Raw genomic sequence first — 14965 nt, forward strand, 5'->3', positions numbered from 1 at the left:
AAAGGACAGAGCATTCTGGTAGAAAGAGAAAATAAAAAGAGAAAGAGCAAAAGAATTATGAGAAAAGAGAAAACATTCAACCTTTTATAATATCCTAAAAGGGTACCATTTTGAGCATAAGTAAATTCCAAGATTTACGTGTTACCCCAAAGGCAGATCTGATCCGCATTGTTCAACTTGACTCGCAAACTGTTCCAGTAGCCAGCGCCCAAGTAAAGTTGAGTCATGATCCAAGCTGCTTTAGCCAATTTCTATTTCTGTAACTGAGCTGTATCATAGGTCGAGCTGAACCAATTCCTTTTTTGATATTTTTATTTTATATTTTTTATTTAAATTCTATTTATTTTGATTAATTTTTTTCAAATGTTTTAAAATAAATTCATAATTCCTACCAAATTATTGAAGGATTTTCATGGGTTTTAGATATTTTAATTATGAATTCTACCAAATTGTTGGAGAATTTTATAATAAAATTTTATAAAAAAAATAAATTTTAATCCTACCAAACAATTAGAGGATTTAAATCTCTGAATCAAGTATTACCAAACTATTGAAGGACTTAATGAATTTTCTTGAAAAAATATATTTTTTAATCCTACCAAACTATTAAAGGATTTAAATCTCAAGTTAAATCTTACAAACTATTGAAAGATTTAATGAGTTTTTTTTACAATTTCATGGATAAATTTTTGAATAAAAAATTCCCCCCAAACTATTGGAGATATGCATTGAAAAAAAATCCTACCAAATCGTTGAAAAATTTTATTGATCGTTTTTTAAAAATAATTAACTCAAAGAAAATATGTTAATGAATCCGATGATGGAGCCTTTTCAGAGTGGAACACTAGTCTCCATTAATAATCTTAAGGTGAGAAAATTATCTTAAATTGCTACCAACCTATTGGAGAATTTTAAAGTTAATTTTCAATAATTAAATTCTTTGGTAAGTTGAAAACATGTTTTAAGGTTTGGATAGCACGAAATCAAACTGATATCATCATTTGGATGGGCATTGTGAGGTGTTATAACCTTCACGCATAACTATACTTCTGGACCTAGTTCTAGTTTTATAGAATAGAATCTACCTTTTAAATATACCCGAGTCAACTTTAAGACTTCTTTTTAAAATGCGATAGATTCAATTAAGTGATCAATCGCACCTAAATAAAAAGAAATAAAAGATTAGTGATGACTTCTAAAATCAAGTCTAGTGATAGGTTCACGGATCTATATCTTATGATAGTTTGATAACTCTGCTTGGGACAACTGAAAGTCAAGCTAGTAAATGATTTTGTATTATTTAAGCCTAACTTAATAAAGTTATAAATTATTGTTTTGTATCTTATGTTTATTTTTAATCATGCCATATATTGTCAACCACTTACATGTGCATAACATGAGCTTTATACCCAAGCTTCGTCTTTTAAGAGAGAGTAAGGTACCCATGCTTTTGTGAGATTTCATGTTTTCGCATAGGCTAACAAAATACTCCTACTCAAATTGAACATTTTTCCATTTATAGCCTATGATGGGTGAGGTTTTGGGTGCCTTTTTAGTTTGTGATAGACAATGATGTGAGGAACAATTTGAGAATTTTTATATTTAACCCAAGCTACATATAGTCAGCCATATAAGTCTAACCTATAGGTAGAGCCATGTTTCCTTTGCCCTTTTAGAAATGACTCAAAGTTTAAGAATATTATTTGAATTCTATTTTTTTTTTTGTGCAACATGCTTATATTTTATTTCTTATATTGAGCTAACGAACTAATTTCTTCGCTTACTTTTCTTTTTTACATATTCATTAAACATGCATACAGACTATGTAACATCCTTTCCTAAAGATATTTTCAACAAAATCTTTCATGAAACCTATTGAATGTCTAGTTTGTGCCTTATCCATGTTTCTCAAGTGTAAGTCACCCGATGATTTGAAGATAGAATTAGAAAAAAGGTAACAAAAGGAAAGAAATTTTTTACCACTTGGCTATGTCTCTACCATGCCTAAAGAAGTCTATTTGCTCCTCAAACAAAATAATTTGGGAGACTTGTCCAACATATGAAAGAACATGAGTCTTTTAAGACATGTTAGAAGTTTGGCCATATTGCACATCTCTTGTCAGTGAAGGTTAAGAATTCACTCATTAAAGCAGTAGTGCAGTTTTAAGACCTTTTCTATTATTAATTTATCTTCAATGAAGTTGATATTATGCCAACTATAGAGGAGTATTCGATTATGGTAGGTATGCATCTCTAACATCCAGACTGAGTTTATATGAAAAAATAAAAGCCAGGATATTGCAAGAAATTGGTTGATATTTTGGGAGTCGACAAGGAGGTCATAGATTCATATGCTCAAGAAAAAAGAGTACATAAATGTATTCCTTGGAAATTTCTCTGTGATTTTATTGCCAAACATATGGACGATGATCAAAGGCTGAATGTGTTTGCCCTAGCAATATATGGTATGGTGATTTTTTCTAAAGTCTTGGGCCATATTAAGATAGAGGTGATAGGTTTGTTTGAGTAGATTAATAGAGGATGCAATCTTTCATTGGTAATTTTGGCAAAAACCATAAAGTTGTTGAACTATTATTGATAAAATGATAAAAGGCATTTTCTGGGCTACACACCATTATTGTACTTGTGAATGAAGAGCCATTTCGAATGCAAGAAGAGTATTTTTTTTCTAACTTTATTTTTGTAATCAAAATCTAGTTATGGAATTCTGTGAAAGCAAATGACTAGAGATAAAGTCCAAGAAAGAATGTGAGTATTTGTTGTAAAAGCTCACAAGTAGTCAAATGATATGGTTAATCCCATCGATGAGTCGAGAACCCATGCTGTTTCAATATAGAGATGAAACTAGGGTTTCATTTTTAGAATTGTGGGGGATCAACAAGCTATGCACCGTTTTTGGTGTAAAAGCAATATGAAACTAAACAGTTTATCCTCATGACATATAAACTTAATCAAGATGAATGAAGAAAGAAGCAAATAAGCCAAAAATGAAAAATGAAGTAAAAAAGCAAAGAAACAAAAAGCCAAGATGGATAAGGTCATCAAAGAATGTGACATAGCCATTAATGACTTGATAAAGCTACATAAAAAATAAGAAAAGATAACTATAGAGGTAAAAAAGTAAGAGGGTAGGGCCCAAATTATTACTAGAGAATGTGACACTACCCTTAATGAACTTATGGATTTGCATCAAAAGCGTAAGAGATTGTGTCCAAGTGAAGGCTAAAGAGATAAACATCATCAATTTGGCTTATAAGAATGAGAGATTGAAGAAAGAATATTTTTAGATGGAAGGTGAATACGTTGAAGTCCAAGAAGAGAATGAGGCACTCATAAAGTATATTTAAGTTTTGAAGCAAAAATTGATAAGCAAGGGGATCATATTGCTACACTCATAAGGAAACATATGGAGTATCATACTAAGTGCCCATTTGGATTCAAGGAGCGGGTGCAATTGAATTCACCGCACCATTAGTTGAATCCAAATGCTAACTCCAATAAGATCCATTTAGCATAAATTTTTCATTGAATTTTTTTTCAATTGCAGCTAAAGTAATTTTTTAATCACTGTTATAGTATTTTTATTACTATTTTTAATCTCACTGCAGTCAATCTCAATGTCCATCCAAATGAAACCTAAGTTTGGTTTCGTAAAAGATAAAACTTGGAAAGATAAAGGTACATAGAACATCTTATGACCTAAATAAGCAAGACAATGGTCAAGGCAGGAGAAATGGTTGAAGAAGCTGAAGCTTTAAGAATATTGATCACTTCAGCAAGAAAGCATGGATAGCATTTGTTAAACCTCATTAAGGAGGCCAAGGACCAATATATAGAAGTCAAATGTTTTTACAAATTAAGAATAATAGATTCTATGTAAATAGACTTATGTGGAATAAATAAAAATTCATTTTTGTTGGAAATTCTTTAAAAGGTAAATATCATCTCTCATGCATTGCATCCATTCATAGTTAGTTTTTATCATGTTTGTACATGAATAAGTCCACTAACTCTAAAATTATGGTATATAAGGTTCAATGATAGCTCGATCGTTCAAGAAACCCGCACAACCAACTTGCCATCAATACAACACACGAGCCCAGGCAAGACAAATGGAGCAAGAAAATGCAAACCATTTTGAAAAGATACAAAAAGCCTAAGAAAAGCTTAAATAGGAGTTAAGTAAAATTTTGAAAGCTCTAAACAAGTTGAACAAAGGGAAAGTAGTAGAAGAAGATGTCAGCCCTAAAAACCATCCATCATAGTATGTTGTTAACCTTTTATATCATTTCGGTTATGGCCCATATTAGGCTTAGTCCACATTTTTTATAAGGTATACCACCTGGGAATGCCATCTGCATCAAACCAAGGGCACTTTTAGAGCTATGTTAACCCTATTAACATAGAAAAGGTAGTTGGGTCAATCCAAGTCCCTAACTTAAACGATCCAAAAGAAAAGGAAAAGTTAAAGCTAAAAGTAGTCAAGTATATGAAAGACTCAAAATCTGATCAAAAGATGAACATGTTAGAGGAGAGGTTATGAGCTGTGGAAGGAATTGATTACTATAGCTTCATGGATGCTATTGAGCTTTGCTTAGTCTTAGATATTGTTATTGCTTCAAAGTTTAAAGTTTCAAAGTTTGAGAAGTATGATAGTATTAAAGGTTCAATCACACATGTCGTTATATACTGTTAAAAGATGACAACCTACGTTAGTAATGGAAGTTACTTATTTGTGTGTTTTAAGAAAGCCTTACTAGTTTGGCTGTAAGGTGGTATATCCAGTTGGATCGAACTTATATCCATTCATGAAAAGAGCTAGCATGTGCTTTCATTAATTAATATTGTCACATCATAAACCTGACTGTTGATCACCATTCTTTGCAGAGTATAAAGAAGTGATAAAACCATTCAAGAAATACACTCAAAGGTGAAGAGATATAGCTCCCCAAGTCTAACCACTTTTAACTGAGAAAGAAACTACGGTGCTATTTGTAAGTATCTTGAAATCATCCTATTATGAAAAGATGATAGGAAATGCAAGAAAAAATTTCACTGACATAGTGATCTTAGGTTAAGTTATAAAAAATACCATAAAAAATGGCAAGCTCAAAAGAGGAAAGACTTCTATCATAAAGAGATTGCCTAAGAAAAAAGAGAGTGAAACTCAAGTTGTAAGTTTCAAGGGGTAATAATTTAAAAGTTGTCCCCCTTATCCACCATTAGTCTACCCCACATACTACCCAATTGTTAATAATGCCTCATCCACCTTATACTAGCCCATTTTTCAACTAGTTTACCCACTTGCTTACCAACCAACATTTATACTACCAACTAACATGTATAGCTTTAACATCTTAATTGCTATAAGACCTTTATCTCACATAACTAACCCAACAAATGGTCTATAAAGGCCACAAAATAACTAAAAGAATCCTACCTTTGACACCATCCCAATAACATATACTGTGTTATTCCAAGAACTCATAAAAAATCATTTACTTCTCTCATCCACATGGAGCTTCTCAAGCCCTTTTTCTCAAGTGGTATGATTCTATTACCCATTATGATTATCATCTTAAAAATACTAGTCATTTCACCTAGAATTGCACTGCTTTAAAACATAAAGTGCAAGGACTACTTAAAATTAGGCTAATTAATTTTGACACAAGTGAAAGAATAGCATCAAATGTCAATGGCAACCTAATAACCTGTTGTCCAACCATACTGTGAATGTTTTAAATAAGGATAAAAAATGATGTGTGAAGAAAAAAGTGAAAAAAATCAAGATTCTTTTCAACCAGTTGTTTGATGCTTTATATGAGGCTAATATGATACATTTGGTGGACCCACATACTTACCATGAAAGATGTAGGCCAAATTGAGGATGCAAATACCATAGTGGGGCTTTTAGCCACTCTATTAAAACATGTGAACAATTCTATCGAAAGGTGCAGAAGCTCATAGACTCATATCAAGTTGAGTTTTATGATGAGGGAAAAACTTTGAGGAGTGTTAAGATGTCCACCACTGACATTTTGTCAAAGATAACATTAAAACTTGTGATGATCTATTGCAACGAAAAGCCAAAATCAATTATGGATAAGCTTATTCCTAAGCTAGTAACTTTTAAGGTCTTGCCCCCTTTTCGTAAAAAAAAAAAAAGTTATGCCATGAAGATATTGCTATAATGTTACAATTTATAGGCAAAAAGAGACCATGTCCAAGATAGATGATGTTAATATAACTAGTGTGGGTGGCATAACTTGAAATAAAAGATGTTACACTTTAAAAATGCCAAAAAAAGTAACAAAAGAGAAAGTAAAAGTTATGGAAGAACAAAATGAACCTGCAGTAATTTCGAAATAGGAGTGCCAAAAATCGATAAAAGAGAAAGAAGTGTATGATTTTTTTAGGTTGGTAAAATATAGTGAGTACTCTGTGGTGGAATAGCTAAATAAAATGCTAGCTTGAACTTGTTGCTGTCGCTATAGTTAAAATTTAAACCCTATCGTAATGCCTTATTAAATGTGTTAAAATTAGGCTTATATGGCACACAGCATATCCATAAAATACATGAACCATCTGGCTAAAAATTTGATGGTGCCATGCTACATAGCTTTTTAGCGATAATGAGATTCTTCCAAAAGAAAAAAAAAGCACTAAGGCACTATACAACACTGTCAAATGTAGGAGCCATACCATAGCCAAAGTCCTTAGCGACAGTGACTCTATAATTAATGTCACGCTAATATCAATCATGGCAATGTTGCTTATTAATCTATCCTACATGAAGAGTAGTTGTATGATTATACGAGCTTTTGATTTGACCAAACATAAAGTTTTGAGAGATATTGAGATTTCTTTCAAATTGGGCCTTGTATTTTCAATGTGAAGTTTCAAGTGATGGATATCTTTCCATTTTATAACTATTTGTTAGGAAGGCCATAGACCTATATGGAAAACGTTGTTCTTTTTTTCTTACATTAAAAAGTTAAGTTTAATGTAGAAGGTTAACTTTTGTTCATGTCTGAAGAAGAAGATCTGTTGTGACCCGGTCTATGAATGCCCCGTATCTAAAAACTATCGACAAGCTATTAGAATGCTCTTATAGGTCCTTTAAGCTCATCAATATCGCCTACGTAGCTGAAGGATTTGGATTATACCATTTAGATTTTACTAAGATCGTGGTCAATTAGATCATAAAAAAAGGTTGGTATCCTGGCATTAAGCTAGGAAAAAATCTTCAAGGAATAAAAAAGCCTTTGACAATAGTGGATAACAATAAGAGGTTGGGCTTGGGATATGAAGTAAAGGGATGGGAAATGAATAGAATCCAAGCAAACAAAAGGGAAAGAAGAATGGCAAGCCTTAGAGGCTATGAACCAGAAACCATGCCAATGGTTATTCCATACCTGCATGTCACTTTAGACCTAGAGGGTACATGTATCTAGGTTCAGATGAAGACTTTGAAAAGAAGCTTAAGTTGAGCATTGAATAAGCTTTTATAGAACTATCCATCTAAGCAATAGGAAAAGAAAATAAAATAGACTAAGAACAAGAACTGTTAGTTCGCCCATATCCTCTAGGCTGTAAGTTGAATAATTGAAGGGTCATTGAGATGCCTGCTATCCTTGAGACTAACTTAATATAATTGTAACCCAATTGTTTATGTCCAAAAGCATTGGGATGATATTTTATTTATAAGAAATTTATTTTTTATTATTTTAATAAAAGATTAGAAAGATGCATTTTCATTCATTTCTTCTATTACTTTCAATTTTTATTTTTTTCAAGCTAATACATCTCGTCAATATTTCTCATTTCATTCAATTTCAAGTCCTTAAATGAATATATAGATAATTATGATAATAATCAATGATTTAATTTTGAAAATTTAATTAAAGCCAATGAACTTGACAAAGAAGATGACTCTAAAAAATACACTTTATCACCTTTAGACCTAATAAGATTAATTGAACAAAAGAATAAACTTATTGAGCTTAATTAAGAAATCACTGAATTTGTAAATATAAGGGATGACAAGAGAAAAAAAGTGGTTAAGATTGGCACATCACTTCCATTGGCTAATAGACAAAGGTTAGAAAATCTATTTCAAAAATTTATGGATGTGTTTGCTTAGTTCTATCAGGATATGCCTAAGTTTAGCATGGAGATACTAAAATATAGGCTATCTTTAAAATTGAAATGTAGACCAGTCTAACAAAAATTGAGACAAATAAAGTCTGAAATGCTACTAAAGATTAAAAAAAAGGTAATAAAGCAGTTTGACAAGGGTTTCTTATAAGTAGCCAATATAGTACTTGCATTTAAGAAAGATGAGAAAGTCCAAATGTGTGTTGATTACCTTGACCTGAATAGAGCTAGCCTAAAGGACAACTTCTCCATGGGTTACATCAATATTTTGATGGATAATACGATCAGGCATTCTATGTTTTCCTTTATGGATAGGTTTTTAGGATACAACTAGATAAAGATGGCCTAAGATTATATGAAGAAAACTACTTTTGTAATCATGTGGGGCACTTTTTGTTACAAAGTTAGACCTTTTGGATTGAAAAATGCTAAGACTACTAATCAAAAGGCTATGGTGACACTCTTTCATGACATAATATATAAAGAGATCGAAATGTACATGGATAAAATGATTATAAAATTTTGTGAAGGAGAATATTATGTCTCCAACCTTAGAAAATTGTTTAAAAGGTTGAGAAAATTCCAACTCAAGCTAAATCCATCCAAATATACATTAAGGGCTAAGTCTAGAAAGTTGCTAGGCTTCATGGTTAGTGAAAAAGAGATTAAAGTTGATCCAGACAAAATATGTGCTATTCAAAACTTGTCTACCCCAAGCATGCTGAAAGAAGTTTGAGGTTTTTGGGGTAGATTGAACTACATCTCCCACTTAATTTTTTTAGCATACCTCTAAATGTGATTCTATCTTTAAGTTTTTTCATAAGAACAACCCTAGTGAGTGGAATGAGAAGTGCTAAGAGGCTTTTGATAAGGTTAAACAATACTTGTAAAATCTTATAGTATTGGAACTACCTATTTTAGGAAGATCATTAATATTATATCTAACAGCATGTGAAAAGTTAATAGGATGTGTGCAAGGGTAGTAAGACAAGTCTGATAGAAAAGAGCAAACTATCTATTTTATGAGCAAGAAATTCAAAGAATACGAGTCTAAATATTTCTCATTAGAGAAAATGTGTCGTGCTTTAGCTTGGATAGCCAAAAGACTCAAACAATATATGTTCTACCATACTACTTGGCTTATAGCAAAATTGGATCAAATCAAGTTTATCTTTGAAAAGCATTTGTTAATTGGAAAGATTGTAAGATGATTGGTGATGCTATTAGAATACAACATTGTATATGCGACCCAAAAAGTAATTAAAAAAAATGTAATAGTCAAATTCTTCATAGATCGTGCTACTGAAAGTTATGAACCGATGAAGCTTAATTTCTTCAATGAGGATTTAATGGTTGTTTCTCAATTGAAAGAAAAAATGATAGCGAGATGTCCTAGAGAATGTACTTCGATAGAGCTGTCAATGCCTTAAGATATGAAATTGGGGCAATTTTGATATCTTCTAAAGAACATTATTATCCCATTACGGCAAGGTTAAACTTCAATTGTACTAAAAATATGGCTAAATGTGAGGCTTGTGTCATGGGTTTAGAAGTTACTATAGACAAAAAGATTAAAGAATTGAAGGTATTTAATAATTCAGCTCTAGTCATTTATTTATTAAAAGGAAAATAAAAGACAAAAGATTCGAAGCTTATCCCATATCATAAATATATCTCAGAGATGATCAAGTAGTTTGAAGCCATTCAATTTAAGCATTGGTCCACCTAAAGAGAATCAAATTACTAATACTTTGGTTGTTTTGACTGTAATAATTCAAATCGATGACAACACCGAGATTCAACTCATTAAAGTAGATGTCAAGGATATGTCTGTACATTACTCCAATGTTGAATAAGAAAATGATGGGAAACCATTGTATTGTGATATCTTACAATAAATTAAGAATCAATAATACTCAAACCAAGTAACAAAGAATGATAAGAAAGTTATTAGGAGATTGGCTAGGGTTTCTTCTTAGATGATGATGTTTTCTATAAAAAAGGGCAAGATCAGGTGCTATTAAGATGTGTGAATGCAATTGAGGCAAGGAAAATTCTTGAGGAGGGCATAATGGGACATGTAGGGCATATGTGAATGGACATATGATGGCAAGGTAAATTATGATAGCTTAATACTACCAGCTGACAATGGAAGGTGATTGCATCGATTACGCTAAAAAATGTCACAAGTGCTAAATCTATATTGATAAAATCTATGCTTTGCCTACTACTTTACATGTCTTGGTGTCAACACGGCCATTCTTTATGTGAGGCATGAGTGTTATTGGTTCAATCACCCCTAAAGCTTTTAATAGGCATAGATTTATTTTTGTGATGATAAATTACTTCACGAAATAGGTAGAGGTAGCTTCATATAGAAATGTGACATGATTTGTAGTCTATAAGTTTATAAAAAGGGATAATCTACAAGTATGAACTTCTAAAGAGAATTATCTCAAATAATGTTAAAAACCTTAATGGTAAAATGATGAAAGAAGTATGTGCCTAATTTAAGATCAAGTACCATAACTCAACATCATATTGTTCAAAGATGAATAGGGCAATTAAAGCTACAATTAAGAATGTTAAGAGTATTCTAAAAAAGATGATTGAAACCTATAGGGACTGGCATGAGAAGTTATCTTTTGCTTTGTATGCTTATCGAACATCAGATACGCACTTCTATTAGGGTAGCCCCATTTTTTTTTTGTTTATGATATGGAAGTTATATGCTAGTGAAAGTAAAAATCTCATCTTTGAGGGTCCTAAGGGAAGTTGAAATAAAAGAAGTCGAGTGGATCCAAGAGCATTATAGGCAATTGAATTTTATCGAAAAAAAGGCTTATGACATTATGCCATGGTCAATTATATCAGAGAAGGATGATGAGAGCTCACCACAAAAGGGTCAGACCTTATCAGTTTTGAGAAAGAGAGTTAGTTTTGAAAAGAATTCTCTCAAGTCAGCACAATAATGAAAAAAGTGAACATCGAATTAGAAAAGTCCATATATTGTAAAAAAAGATTTCTCTAGTGGAGCACTAATCTTTATAGAAATGGATAGAGATGATTTACTTGATCTTATAAATTTTAATACTGTGAAAAAATACTTAGCCCAAAAAAAAGAAAAAAGTGGACTCAAATCGAAAACCCAAAAAAAGGTTTATCTAAGTTGAAAACTTGAAAAGATAGCTTAGATGGGGAGAGTAAAACATAATTTAGGAATTCGCCAACATGAAGGCTATCTTGTTTTGATAAGCTCAAAGGTATCAAGTGCATCATGTGATTGAGTTTTTTTAGAAAGAATTCAAGATATAGTGTCATGATTATCTAATTATTCATTTTAGGCTTTGTTGTCCCAAATATTCATCTTTGTAATTTTCCCCTTTACATTATCTAGTTGCCATAATTATTCTATCATTCCTTATTAAATAAGAGATATTTCATTTCACTCCTTATTCTTTTCTTTCTAGTGCTTATATTTCATTGTCAATCTAATATTTTCCTTTTAAATACCTTGCAATGAATAGATTAAATGTGTGATTGCATCTTGAAATTGAAATAATGATTGATAAATGAGCAATGGCATAAAAGATTCTTACATTATCTTAGGAAAGTTGAAAGTGACAAAGGCAAAGATGAAACATTCAAGGCTTGGTAAGGATACTGACTTTGGAAATGAAAAAAAGGTTCATTTTACAGAAAAATATAGATACCAACATTGAATGGGAAAGATGATCAAAGACCACTTTGATTTTGTTCTTGTTGCCCAGGACTTGAAAAGCTTGAAATCCAAAAAACAAAAGTCTTGAGAACCTATGTACCATAATTGGAAATGCATTAATTGACATTTGCATTACATGTATTGTATGCAAAAACATCTAGTGCATGCATCTAAAAAATAAAGAATTGCAAGGTTTATCATGGAGAATGTGAGCTTAAAGTTTTTCAGGGAAAGATTTCAAATTGTCTATTTAAAGGAAATCTTTGAGGTAAGATTCTAATCTTTGAAAGAGAATGACATTTTAAGAAAATCAATCATGAGTAAGAAAGATTTTTCCAAAATTTAAAGTTATGGAGCCTTTATTCTAAATGAGCATTTTTTAATGTTAAGGATGATTTCTAAAACCTTCAGTATAATCTCATGGTTTCTTCGGACGTGATCTATAAGACTTCTAAGCATGATAATCAAAACCTTTGAGTATCATCCTTACATTTAAAGTTGTGTGCCTTTGTCTTGAAAAAGCCTTTGATTTTTTTTTTTTTAAAGTTGTGTGCCTTTATATTGAAAAAGTCCTAAATTTTTTTAAAAAGTTGTCTTCATATTAAAGAAGCCATTGATTTTTGTTAGTGGTGCACTTCTTTTTTTAGAGAACTTTTTACAAACAAAAAAAAAATAAATAAAAAAACAAGAAATGTTGAATAATTTGGGTTCGAACATAATAGATGTTTATATCTTTGCGTAATTCCTATTTCATAGAAACTTTACAAAGAGAGACAACTATAAACATCATATTTAGTTCAGGGACCAAACTAATAGGACCTAAACTTGATCTAAGCTCAATTGTCCAATTTTCTATATTTTTTATGTTTATTATTTTTAATTATCATTTTATGTTTTTACTTTTATTGTATTTATCTGTATATAAATATATATTTAACTTTTATTCTATTTATTTACTTATTTACTTATTTTTATTCTTTTCTATATCTGTTTTAATTTTTTATTATGGTTTATCTTTAATTTCAATTTTATTTATCTTTAAACACTTACCTTTTTCTATTTGATTAGTTTTCTTTTTAAAAAAATGATGAATTTTAAAATAAAAAAGGGATTGATTTGCGAAAATCCAAATAGGAAAGGGGGCGTTGATGAAATTAGGTGATAATGTTTGATTTGAGTTATAATTCTGCAAGATAAGTGTTGATCTTTTGATAATACAAAATTTTGAAAAAATAAATCCTGAATAATCAAGAATTCTGCCAATCTTTTCCTATAAATAGACTTATTCTCAACACAAAAAACAAAGAGCAATTGGAGAAAAAAACATAGAAAAAGTGAGAGTAGGAGTTTGGCAACAAATCATGTGTTCTGGTTTTGGTGGAATTTTATTTTATGAGTGGTTTCGATTTAATTTGAGAAAGATAGTGTGTGAAACAACTTGAAATGATTGGATTTTGCAAAAGAGGAATTTTTTGCAAAATTTTTGGAAAATTCTAAGATTTTCGTTGAATTTTTTTTTTATCAAATTCAAGCTTTTCGATCAAGTTCTAACAAAAATCTAGATTTTGGTGAGAAAATCCAATTCTTGAAGAACATTTAGGCTAAAACCTTTGAAAACCCCAGAAACTGGTGAATATTCCCGCAACATTGAAAATTTTGGTAGCCAAAACCTGGAAAAGAGAAGAGAAGGTAAAGCATTATGGTATATAGAGAAAATAGAAAAAGTAAAAGCAAGAGAATTCTAAGGAAAGAGAAAACATTTAAACTTTTTATGCTATCCGAAAATTGTGCCATTTTGAGCATAAGTAAATCTTACGATTTGTGTGTTGTCCCAAAGGCAAATCTGACCCGCACTACTTAACTCGACATGTAACCTGTTCCAACAGCAAATGCCTAAGCCGAGCCGAGCCATGATCTAAGCCACTCTAGTCGGTTTTATTTCTGTAGTCAAATCGCATCCCAAGCCAAGCCGAGTTGATTTCCTTTTTGATATTTTATTTTATTATTTATTTATTTATTTAAATTATATTTATTTTGATTGATGTTTCTAAAAATAGAATTTTTTTTTAATTTTTTGAAAAATAAATTCATGATTCTTACTAAATTAATGGAGAATTTTCATGGGATTTAAATTTTTTAATTATGAATTTTATCAAACTATTAGAGAATTTCATAATAAAATTTAAAAAAATAATAAAATTTTAATTCTAACGAACTATTGGAGGATTTAAATATCTTAATTATGTCTTACCAAACTATTGGAGGACTTAATGAATTTTCTTGCAAAATATTTTTTTTCAATCTTACTAAACTATTGAAAGATTTAAATCTTGAATTAAATTTTGTCAAATTATTGGAAGATTTAATAACTTTTTCTAAATTTTCATGGATAAATTTTTGAATAAAAATTTTACCAAATTATTAGAGGGTATACATCGAAATAAAATCTTACCAAATTATTGAAATATTTTATTGATTTTTTTTAAAAAATAATTAACTCAAAGAAAATATGTTATTGAATCTGACGATAAAGTCTTTTCAAAGTGGGACATTAATCTCTATAAATACTCTTGAAGTGAAAAATTATTTTAAATTGTTACTAAATTATTTGAGTAATTTTAAGAATAATTTTTAATAATTAAATTATGTATTAAGTTGATAATATGTTTTAAAGTTTAGATAATATAAAATTAAACTGGTATTATCTTTTTATAAGCGTTATAATAATGTTATAACTTTTCTTTATGCATAACGGTACTCTCAGATTTAATTATTATTTTATAAACTAAAATATTCATTTTATAAATATCCGAGTCAAATTTGAAACTTTTTTTAAAAATGAAATATATTCAGTTATGTAACAAATCAAACTTAAAAAAAAAAAAAATGGTTGGTAACTCATAAAATTAGATTTAGCAATAAGTATACGAATTTATACATTATGACACATATCATTAAGGTTTTATTTTTTTTGTAAAATTCTTGTTCTTGTCCATGTAAATACAAAATCTTAATGATGCTAAACAAAAAAATAAAAATTCAAAGAAGGAAATTTAACTAACCGTC

The sequence above is a fragment of the Durio zibethinus genome, chromosome 26, assembly GCF_047325235.1.
Source record: "Durio zibethinus cultivar Kanyao isolate XHJ-2024 chromosome 26, ASM4732523v1, whole genome shotgun sequence".
Classification (NCBI taxonomy): Eukaryota; Viridiplantae; Streptophyta; class Magnoliopsida; order Malvales; family Malvaceae; genus Durio; species Durio zibethinus.